The sequence below is a fragment of the Gossypium hirsutum genome, chromosome A11, assembly GCF_007990345.1.
Source record: "Gossypium hirsutum isolate 1008001.06 chromosome A11, Gossypium_hirsutum_v2.1, whole genome shotgun sequence".
Lineage (NCBI taxonomy): Eukaryota > Viridiplantae > Streptophyta > Magnoliopsida > Malvales > Malvaceae > Gossypium > Gossypium hirsutum.
Genome location: NC_053434.1, coordinates 13,585,789 through 13,598,872, shown reverse-complemented (window position 1 = coordinate 13,598,872; position 13,084 = coordinate 13,585,789).

Here is a 13,084-nt window from a genome sequence, read left to right as displayed (position 1 = left end):
TCAGCTTGCGAAACATTTCGATCGGATCTACAAGAAGCTCACACTATCTTGCTTTAGACTTAGTACTCTTTTGATCATTTCTAGACTTAGTTATGTGGAATGTATACATAGGTGTTGCTTTGTTAACTTAGAAATGTTAGTTTGGTTTGAGACTTTGGTTCATGCTTAATTTTGTGCAAACTAAAGTCAATGTGCATGTGTTTGATTTGGTAATGTGTTTCAACATCTTAAATGGTATTTAAAGGGCATACTGTTCATGAAATGAAATGGTATAATGTTGATGTTGAATGGCTTCAAGGCATGATAGTATAGATGAGTTTGAATAGGTTGAATTGGAATGTTTTGATGCTGAATTGTGGCATATTGGGTTGAATGATGTGAATTGGTTGAAACATAATGTCTGGTATGAGTTTGATCAAGTTTTATGCATGTTTGATTGTGCAAAAATGCATTAAAGGTGCAAATGGTTAGGTTGACCTGAAATAGGTACCAAATGGCCTAATTTGTACCAAAAAAAAGTAGAATCTTTGTCCCAACGACCACATTTTCTCATCACAACGCCGATTGACAGTATGTGATGTCCCAACGTCAAGTGGCTTAATGTTGTGACGTGACAAGTTGTTTGAAAATGTCATGATGTGGAGAAGGTGATGTTATGACGCCGGCCTAAATTTTTAAAACATTACAATTTAGTCATATTTTGTGCTCGAGTCAATAAAAAAGCTTTCGTAAGCTCGATTAAGGCTCGAATTTAATTGTATATCATATTATGAATGTGTTTAAGACATGAATGCTTGTTTAAATGATATAATTATAGTATGTTTGACAATAGCTGCTCCGAAAACGGATGTGGCATATTGTAGATCGGACCTGGTGATCGAGTCGGGCAAGGGTTGTTACATTAGTAGTACAAATTGTAATACATAGTTACATATTTTCTTTTAAATATTTATTACTATAAAAATTTATCTACAATATTTGAGAAAATTTTTTTCTAAACAAGTAATAAAAATTAAAATTAGTTCGCCATAAGCAATATGTAAGCCCAAGAAAGTAGTTGACAATTGATCTATCATAAATTGATATGAAAAATTAGGCTTTCCTAGTATACTTAAAGAGCTTATTTTCAAGCAAAGTAGTGTCTTTTTTTTATAGTTTTTTTTTAATTTTTATATTTTAAGTTAATAAATGTAAATATCTCATTTTTACTCATTTTGTGACCCAATTTGGCCAATAGTGCCATTGGAAGGCCTAATGTGTAGTTGAGTGGTGTAGAGACGTGTTAGAGGTTGAAAACAACACCAAAGGAAAGGGTATCATGATATCCATACCTTGGAATCGCGATACCTCCAACAATATGAAAGATTGGAGACCACCCTTCAGTGGTATCGTGATATCCACCCTTCAAAGAAGACCCCAAGGTTCAGAACTGGCTGAGGTATTGTGACACCGATATCGTGAGAGAGACAAAATTTGACAAAAATGGTAGTCTTTGTTCACCTGATCCATCAATCACCCAAGGCCCACGTATGGGCAATTTTGGAAACGAAAATTCATAAGCATTTAGCCTAAAATAGTCAATTTTGGCTAAGGAGGAGAGAGACACACATCAGTTTAGTTTTAGCCTTCTCTAGATTTTATTTTAGTTTTTTTTTTTGCAACTTTTCTAGGGTTTTCATTTTCTCTTCTTCTTTATTAGTTTTAGAGTTTATCTTTCTGCATTTACTTATTGTTCTTAGTGTTAGTTAAGATAGTTATTACTGTAGCTTAGGTTTATTTACACTTTTAGTCTTTGTACTTTGGTTGTAAGACATTCCTATTTTTAGTTTAATGTATTTCAGTTTCTTTTACTTTAAATCAACTAAAGTTTGTTCCTTTATGTTTATTGCTTTAGATTTCCTAGTTGAATGCCTATAGTTTCATGTTCTTTTAAGTTTTCTTGCATAAAATCCAAACTTTTATATTTTTTTTAAGTTTTACTTTAATGGCTTGTTTGTTTGTCATTACCATGTCCATTCTCTTTATTTTTAGCATGAGTAGCTATACTTAAAAAGGGGGTTGGTTGATGGAGATGTGGGTAAGTTGATTTTTTTTGGACAATGGACCAAATCGTATTAAATTGGAATAAATTGAATAAACCTAAAAACATAGGAAGCAACGCCTCTAAGGGAATATTCAGACAAGTGAGACCGAAAGGTAACCTTGTTGTGCACCAATTCATTAGTCCTAGATTAACCGGTGAGATTGAAAAATAAATCGAATTAATCTGTCTAAGTTGGTAAAATTGAGATTAAGAGATAAAATGTAACCACTAAGTAATTTAAGTGATTTAAGTCCCTTATCCAAGGACCGACGACCCACATCAAACCACCGTTAGTTATTCATTGGTTAATTTCTTAGTTTTGTACTCTTTACAATTTAGTCCTTAAATTAGCATATTTAATTTTCTTTAAAAACTTTCTTGTTATCAATTGTCGTACTATAAAATCATATCAATAACCGCTTAGACTCTATAGTATATAGTATTTATCACTCAATCGTCATCTCCTTTGGGTTCGATCGTTGGAATACTCCAATGTTCCATTGGAGCACTACATATATTACAACTGACAAGTACACTTGCAGTAAAACCTCGCTTTAAAATTGTTTGTTTTATATGCATGTGCGAATGCGGTCAACAATACGATTACTAATATAATAACAAAAAAAATATTATTTGCAATTTTATCTAATTGTTTTAGCATTTCATGTATGTTTGTTGGGTTATTTCCTAATATCACTCATAATAAACCAAGTTGTCAAAGCACCTATTTTTTTCTTAAGTTCTGAAGGCATTGTAGCAAAAACCAAACTTTCTTCTCATGCATAAGAATACTGATAGATCTTAAAACCCATTCATTATCCAATTCTAATTTCATTATCGAAGGCATTAACTTTCTTGTAGAATTGTTTTTAAGTTCATTTTGTAGTCTCATTTGTTCCTCAACTATTATTGTCCATCTATCAATAGATTTAGCCAAATTTCTTCTAATAGAAGTTATAATTATTTTTGAACAAGATTTTGAAGTTGGATGCTCAATCAAATGTTCTTTTCCATTTCTCTTATTTTGTTAAGTTGATTGTGTTGGTTCATTATCATTGAAAGGAGTTTCCCCGGTTCTGAAATGTGACTTTGTTCGAAGAGGCCATAAAAAAACAATATAGCACTCTCGGGATGTCTTCTGGTCAACTTTCATGTACCCGTCACTTTTGGGAGTGGGGAACTTCGTCGTCATGCAAAAGGTGGCCACCACTATTTTTGTGTTCCTTATGATCAGTCTCCTGAAAATGGTATTGTAGACTGTTGGGTGGCCAACCACTAGAAATCCACCATTTTTTGTGGTGGTGTGCTCACTGTTTCCCAATACCACTAGTAAGATAATGGATCTTTAATTACGATAGGTTAGTTTACAAAGCCATAAATCAGGCTTTCAGGCTTGAGCTCTATATCCTTAAGTTCCATATGGTAGAAAGCTTTGGCTGTCAAAATGTCCACGGAACTACCCGTATCAACCAAGATCCGTCTAATCTGGAAGGAGGAAATGTTGGTTGAGATCACCAAAGGGTCTTTTCCTTCTACATCCAGAACATCTCTCTCATCCTGATCTGAAAGATGAAGGTTCAATGGGGAAGGCTTGGGTTTCTTAATTGCAGTTGAAGTTGAGAGGACATTTCCCATGTAAGCCTTTCACTTCGTATTTAAAGCGACCCATTCCGTGTGTTTTCTTTTAATTGCACATTGATGATTTCTCTCACTGACTTTTCCCCTATTGTCATGCTATGAACTTGATGGTCCTGTTTCCTTGATCTGAGCTTTATTTGGTTAGTGGGCTTTTTGAGCTAGAAATTGCTTGAGGTGCCCCTTCCGGATTGCATTTTTAATGGCATTCTTTAAATACACACACTATTCAATCTGATGCCCTCAAGCGTTGTGATATCTACAATAATGGTTGGAGTTGCTACGATGTTGATTGGGTGGGAGGTGTGGAGTTGTCTCCAGAAGTTTTTAATATTGCACTTATTTGAAAATCTGGGTTGGGGAGCAATTAAGCATATGATAAGTTCTGAACTTATCATATGGAGCTTGAAGTTGATGATCTTGGCCTCCCTTATGACTGCAGATGGGTCGTTAGTGATCCATGGTATAGACATTGTTCACCTGCTGATTATTTCTCTGGCTAGGTTGGTTGCAATATCCATACCCACGTCCGTCTACCCTCGAACTAGTCATTGGTTGTTGATAGCCTTGAAATCTCCTGAGTGGTGATATTTGCGAAGGGTTATTTTGATGGGATGTTGTGCGGAAGAGTTGGCTCGAACTTTTTCTACGTCATCCCTTTTCAAGAATTTGTGTATCATCTTATAAAGGTTAAAGAGTTTGCTCGGGGTGGTTCTAATGATGATGTATCTTAAGTGCTGATGCGAGGTTCCAGCAATAAAGGCTTGAATTATCCATTCATCAATAACTTCCTTCGTGACATGTTAGCTACGTTGAATCTTTTGACATAATTATTGTAACACCCCATACCTGTACTCGAGACTGGTATAGGATATGAGGCATTACCGAAATTTTCAAAATAATTTCAATTAATTTATATCGTTTAGCATTCATTTTCATGTTTCATTGAACATCCTTTTTATATTATAATTCTCGTATCATATCAAATATTCTATTCGTTGAATCATTGGAGTTCCGATGGATTTTTCAACAGTACACTCAAAGCGTACATTTCCATATTCCATCAATTCATATTCAGAAATAACCCTTAGGATGTTTAATCATCAAGCACTCTCTCGAGTCACATCTCATGTAACTGTAGTGAATCAGGATTACCTTTTCAGGTCAAATCCTATCCACCTTAGGTTACCATAATGAATCATATATCATGTAACTGTAGCAAATCAGGATTATCTTTTCAGGTCAAATCCTATCCGCCTTAAGTTACCATAGTGAATCAGGAATAAATCCTATTCACTTTAAATTACCACAGTGAATCAGGAACAAATCCTATCCACTTTGAGGTATCATAGTGAATCAGGAACGAATCCTATCCACTTTATATTCTCGAGAAGGCTTTTTTCAGATTAACCGTCTGGGTTATCTATTTCTGCAACACATGCAGGAACTCTTTCATTTGGGAAATCACCTATATCCATCTGGAACCCAATATTCAAACAGATTTTATCCCTTTCAATAGTTTTAGAACATGTATTATTTCTTTCATTTCAACATCCATACATTTCATATGTTCAATTCAAACATCATATAAAATACAATATAATATTTAAATTGGCATATTTATATGCTCATTCAAGTTTTACGAACCTACCTGACTAAATTGCAGAAATACTAAGATTTAAGGGCATTTTGGTAATTTATCATTTTCCCAATTTCCACCCGATATTAAATTAATAATTTCATTTAATTTATTAATTTAGATAATAAAACAATTCATTCCCTTCAATTTGGTTATTTTGACATTTTTACAAAATTGCCCCATAAAATTTTACTTTTATTCAATTTAGTCCTTGAGCTTAAAACATGCAAATTAACCATACTAGCTGAATATTTATATATATTTTCCTCCCCCTCCTATCCATTCCACATCCTTAATGTATATAACACACTTGTAAGTAACATTATCTAAAATTTTTATTATTTACTTTTATGAATATTCAAGCTGTCCATCTGTGTCATAGTCACTAAATTATTTATATCTGGAGCTATAGAACTCCAAATTAAGATCCGCTAATTTTCACTGAAAATATATTAATATATCTTATTACCATAAAATTTTCAGAATTTTTGGTTTATCCAATAAGTACAGGTTATTCTTTAAAGTTACCCCTGTTCTGCTGTCTGACAGTTCTGACCCTTCTTCACTAAAATTAATTATCTCCTCGTATAAAATTAAAATGATGCTCCCGTTTATTTCTATTGAAAATATAATCATTCAAGATTATAAAAATATAAATTTAAGCCCATAATTATTTTTATAAAAAATTTTATGATTTTCCAAAGTCAGAACAGGGGAACCCGAAATCATTCTGAGCTTGTCTCACAAAATTTATTATATCTCATGATTAACAATTCCGTTGCTTACATAATTTATTCTATAAGAAACTAGACTCAATAAGATTTAATTTCATATTTTATTCATCCTATAATTAAAATTTTAAAATTTTTTGTGATTTTTCAAATTTAGACTACTGCTGCTGTCCAAAACTGTTTTAGTGCAAGATATTAATTACCATATTTATAACACCCTTATTTTCTTTTTCTACACTATTTCTCATCACTTTCTCTTATTTTCTCTTCACTAACATATCAAGAACATAGGAACATATGTAAGGAAACTCTACATTAACATTAATCCCATGCTTTTTCAATAATATCAAACTTAAAAATATATTGAAATCATAATGTTCTTACCTTTTTCTATTGATTTCAATCTTCATCTTGATTTTTTCTCTCCTTCAGCTTCCATTTCTTGAATCCAACTTGATATTCTAACTTCCCATAGTCTCCTTAACATTTTTCTCTCTTGGGAGCTATGGAAATTCTCTTGATTTTTGGGTGAAAATGGTGAATTTTTGATAGAAGGACTAAATTGTAAAGAAAGCAAAACTTTCTTTCTTTCTCTCTTTCTCTCACGTTAGTGCATGGGAAAAATGCCCATCCTTCTCTTTCTTTCCTTACATATATATATTAAATAAAATAATAAAAAATCATTTAAAAATTTAATTTAAAGTATTAATAAACTAATATTTATTTAATTTATCTAAAATATCTCCAACATCATCATTGTCTCTAGATTTCTCTCTCCTTCTAATTGACCATATTACCCTTGATGTTCTTTTAAAATTCTATCCTTGAGTCATCATTTAATTTGGTAAAATTATAATTTAGTCCCTTATAATTATTCACTTATTCAATTTTGTCCTAATTCATCCATTGTTCTTAGTTTCTAGATCATTCCACCCTTAAAATATTTGCACTATTGGTCCTTAAACTTTTTCATATTTACACTTTAACCCTTCAAGTTTTGAGTATTTACTCTTGTACAACAAAACTTTTCACACTTTTACAATTTAGTCCTTTCTTGAATCAAGATATCATAATTTACTTCCCAATGTTGTCAGAACTCAAAACTTCCCTTTTTATCACTTATTTCCTTATTTTTCTATATCAAGGATAATATCTTACTATAGAAATTTTCGGGATATTACAATCATTGAGAGATTCACTTGCTCTATGGAGGATGGTCGTAAAATAAGAAGGGGACTGTTGTAGCCTTTTGTTGGCTAGAAAATGACTCATAAATTGTTCTACTAATTATCCAAAGGAATAGACGAGTCCCCTAGGTAATGATAGATACCATTGTTGAGTTGTTTGAGACAGGGTCATGGAGAAGGCTCTGTATTTTAATTCATTGGATGCCCTTAATATGTTCATGCGTTTGTTGTACCTAGCTAGATGATCTTCCGAGTCTCTTAATTCATTATACACTAAGTTTAGAAACTTGAAGGATGTTGAGATATGGTTGTCGAGGATCTTTAGAGCTAACAATTCGTTGGAGTAATTCCAAATAGATTCGTCTATTTTTACCCTTTTTACTTTTTGCATCAACTCGTCTCTAAAGGCTTTGAGATGCTCTTCCATAGAGATATTGTTGTTACCCTGAGAATGTTGAGATGTTGTGTAATACCCCCTACTCGTATCCATCGCTAGAATAAGGTACGAGGTATTACCGAAACTTAAGGAACCAATTTCCATTTACTCGAACCAAGTATTATTTATTTATCGAAAATTATTATTACGTCTCTTAGATGGACTTCCAAAGCCCAAATTATGCATCGGGACCAGACCGGAACAAAGTCAGAATCACAGGGAATTTTTCACAAAATCCTAAGATTATACTTACTCTAACCATGCCAATAACTAACATCCATTTCCCTGTAAGCATTGGTATTTCGTCTATACATGCCATTCTTTCAAAATAAGTCATTTTCATTACCAAAAGATATAGGTTGATGGTATGATAAGGCTCCGACTAATTTCCGACCTTCGAGCTCTCGAGCACTACAAAACAGGGAAAAGGAGAACGAGGTAAGCACATGGTGCTTAGTAAGTTCATGCAACAAGAATTATACTTACCATACTTATACATCCATCATTTAACAACACAAGCATACATCCAATTCACATAAACATACACCTATCACATACAAACTCAACTTTTGCATTCGTTAAGCAACATCATATAAATTCAATATAAAGATAAATGGTTAATGAGCTCATCAAATTCCATAATTTTCATGTTCTTCCATTTCTCATATTTATCCTGTTGAATTTTTTGGAATTTCGATGGATATTCAGTAGTACACTTTTGTGTACAATTCCAGGTTTGTCAATTTGTACACATATGGGTATACCCTTTTTCCAGAGAGCACACTCCCGCGAACCTCATTTCTTATAGTGGGTTTACCAGTCTAGGCTAAATCCTTTGTATCATATGCTCAAAGAGTATTGTCGGGATTACCAGTCCAGGCTAAATCCCTTGCAATGACAATTGCTCTAATGAGCTTAATTTGATTACCTGTCCGGGTTAAATCCATTTCACATATATTCTTCAGGAGGGCTAATATTTGGATCACCCGTCTGGGCTAGATCCTTTTTACCGTCAATCCCCTTTTCTGTGATCCATCAAAGTCCATTTCATTCAACCAGGATTTGTTTCCTTTTTTTTTATCGAGAATTATCAATTTTCATCAAATATCATACATTGAACATCCAAACCATATTCACATCAATAAACATACATTCCAAGCATTTAAGAATATAATTCAAGTTACACAAACTTACCCGTAACAATTTGTAGTAGTTGTAGAGATTTCAGGGACTATTTGGCAACTTTTTCCTTCCCTCGTTTATCTTCAATTTCTTGGTCTATAATATAAAATTTTCCATGTATCAGCATCTAATTTTAATCTAATTTATTTCAAAATTTATACCTCTCAATTTTTTAAATTTCATATTTACCCAAAATTTTACAATTTTTACAATTTGGTCCCTACTCAATTAACCCCCCAATTGAGCTGATTTTTCCTCAATTAACACTTTATTCTATCATCTTGAACTAATTCACAACCTTTGGAAATCATAATTTCAGCATCAAACCTTAATTCCAAACTTTTTCACAATTAAGTCTTAAAAATCAATTTCTACTAAAAACATTTAATAAATCTATCTTTTGATAAAATTAAAACTTAAAATCCATGTTTATTCATCACAAAATTTCAGTACTCAACCATGGTAACTTTCAATTTCATCCATAAAATCAAAAACTAGTGAATATAATAGTAGGACCTAGTTGTAAAAGTCTTAAAAACATAAAACTTACAAGAAAAAGGCAAGAATTAACTCACTTGAGGAGAAAATTACGAAATAGAAGCTTAAAAAACCCCTATTATGGCATTTTGGCTGATGAGAATGAAGAAAAATCAAAAGAAATCTAGATATTTCCACTTTAGTCTTAACTTTATTTAGTTAATTATGCAATATTCCAATTTTGCCCTTAAATCATCAATTTTCTTGCTGATTTCATGCCCTTGCCGTCCAGCTCAAATAATTTTGGGTCTAATTGCTTTTTAAATCATTTCTCATTAGAATCTTAAGCTATTTAATCATTCTAGATACTTTTACACATTTTTCAATTTAGTCCTTTCTATTTAATTGACTACCCAAATGTTAACATTTTCTAACGAAAATTTACTATTACAATACCAAAATTTCATAAATATCAATAAAAATATTTTCAACTCAGTTTTATGAGATCAAGGTTTCGATACCTCGTTTTTACCTAATTTTTTCAATAAATTTTTTTAATTAACCACTAAATCGGTAAATTTTTCTATCGATATTTTTATAGACTTTCCTATCATATTAATATTCATGCAATAATTTTTAAAATAAATATTCTTTTTAAATCAGATTTGTGGTTATGAAACCACTATTCTGATAACCCTGAATTTAGGCCATTACATGCTGTCAAGAGGTCACCATTATTTCTACGAGGCCTTTCAAACTATCATGCTCATTGTTTCTTCGGAGCATGGACTGAACTTCCTTTTCTTGATGCTTTGTATTTTCTCTTCTTAGGACCTTCCATGTGGCTCTTAACTTCGCAATAAGTTGCTCATTCTGAACGTTCTTTTGGTCAATGATGCACTATTGTTCTTGTTGTTCCTTAAAGCAATGCTCTTACTAAGAAAATTGCTCATCCAAATGTCTTCTCTTAGGTTTTTGAGTCGTGGGGATGTGATGCCTAAGAACCTTGGTCCAATGGAGTGGGAATCATGGTTTGTGGAGTAGGTGTGGTTGTAAGACAAGTTACAGGTTTTTGCAAACAATAAGCTATGTAATCAAATGGTCCAAGAGGGACCACAACAGGTTGTGGCTGAAGCATTGTAGAAACTATGGGAATCGTAACAACTAAAAGGGTGGTTCCTATTGGTGTGGCAAAAGTGGCAGGATTAGGGTTAGAGGATCCTTCGGAGCCTTCATTATTTGCTCTAAAGTGGGGAGGAGGGCATTCGCATATAGTAAAGGGGTTCCTATAGGGGAAAAAGAAGGAGTCTGAGTAGAGGTCAAGCTAGTGGGAGTTCTTAAGGCAGGTGAAATGAGGGTGGTGAGTGGAGCAACTTGAATTGGTTGGCTGGGTCATTGGTCTAATTGGTTTGCTCAGGTAAGATGCCATTTTGAGATTGTGAAACCATGTTGTCTACGCTCACTGTACCAATTGTTGATACAATGATACAATAAGGAAGGAATATTGAGAAGAGAGTGATGGTTGTTTTGGAAGCCGATTAACCTAGTTGGTGCGGAGAGCCAGAAGTTATAGAGGGTAAAGACGAAGAGAGTGTTAACGCTAAGAGTTGAAGATAAGTTGAAAAAAATGTAAACTTAGTATCTTAGAAAAGTTAGTCCTTTTTTCATCGTTCTTAGAGATATTTATAGGTGAGGGTCCTGTGTAAGATGGTGTTAATGTGTTAGACTTGCCATTTAATCATCATTAAAGAACATGTGGGAAGGGGTGTTTTCTATTGGACGAGAATGTCACAGATGGGATAGATCCTGTCATTCATCGTTCTTGGAGATATTTATAGGTGATGGTCCTATGTAAGATGGTGTTAACGTGTTAGGCTTGCCATTTAATCATCATTACAGAACATGTAGGAGGGGGTGTTTTCTATTAGACGAGGATGTCACAGACGGGATAAATCTTGTCATTCATCTTGACTTGATGGAATAGGGCACTAGAGCCCACATGGTGTTTGGTGATCAATGACTTCACGTTCCCGATGAAGACTCTAAGACTCAAACAACAAATAGCCTATACTTGTACAAATGGTCGTCCCAAAGGGGAAAACTCGTCGATGACCTCCCGGTTAGCTGACAACTTGCTTGCTGTTTGGACACCTTTCTAGCTTATCATGTGCTATGATGCAAACGAGAGTATAACAAATGTGATAATGCAATTTTTTTTATATTTTAATAATTTTTATAGTATCCATATTATAAAGAATACAATAAAAAAAAGGGTGTGGAAAGGTGCAAAAGGTTATCATCGTTCAAAATGACCCATAATTTGGACGACTGAGCGGCTTCATGTTGTTCGCACTTATAACTATAAGCTAAAATATGAAAATAAAAACATGCAATGCAATTGCCACAAAAATTTTTGAGCAAATTATATTTATTTTGCAAACAGATCCTTCCCTAGTTATGTGCCCCTAAAAAAATTCTCTAAAGATACTCGAATACAACCCTTGATGATTTAAACACTTCCAGGAAAAATATTTGATGCAATGGTACTAAACAATTATAATAATGGTCTTTCAAGTTGCGTTCTGCATTTTTATCCACCCATAAGGCAGATCATACAAATATCATAGCATCATTCCTTAATATATCATGCTTGATGTTTCAAACTTTCAAGAAAAAAAAATTATGTCAGAAAAGCCCTTAAAAATATAAATAAATTAAATAAATTCTTATATTAAATTCGCGCTAAATTAATCTCTTTCAATTAATTAAAATAATCGATTAAGTCTCTCCGTTAATAATTTTTGTTATTGATTACATTGACCGCTAAAATAAATTGATAGATTAATCAGAGGTTGATATGTGCCAGTTTTTGGTTTAATCTAATATTTTCTCCATGAAGATATTAAAAAATTAGAAAAAGTATAAAAAAGATATAAAAATAAAAATATTAAATATTAAAAATATTAAAATTGATATAAACTTATTAAAATTATAAAAACTTATAAATATTATAAAATATAATAAATATAATAAATTCTAATAAATTATAAAAATTAATAATTTTTTAAAAAATATTTACAATTAAAAAATGTATTAGAATTCTTAAAAAATAATAAAAAGTTGTAAAAAAAATATAAAAAAGTATAAAGAAATATTAAAAAAATTAAAATTGATATAAACTTATAAAAATTATAAAAGAATTATAAAAACTTGAACTGAACCGGTTAGCTTGAAATCGACAAAGGTACCAATATGGAGAATGCCATTAGATCGATTGACTTGGGAACTGGGCGGTCAAACTAATTTTTTATATTTTTAATATTTTCCTTAAACCAAAATTTTATTTTTCAACTATTAACATATGTCAAAATGAAATATTCTAACAAAGGTTTTTAGGATTGAGTTGGTGGTCAAACTAACCAGGCCACTAGTTTATTAGTTCAATTGATCTGTCTAGTTCAATTAAACAACCATTAAGAATAAAAGAATAAAAGAATCGGTCCAACCGTTCAGTTCCAAGTCAACTGATCTAATGGTTTTCTTTGGATTGATACTCTTATAGATATCGATCCAACCAACTAATTTGGTCCAGTTCAAGTTTTTATGATTTTTTTTTATAATTTTATATCAATTTTAATACTTTTTATATTTTTAAGTAATTTATATGATTTTATTAGAATTTTAATATGTTTATATAAAATTTTAAATATTTTA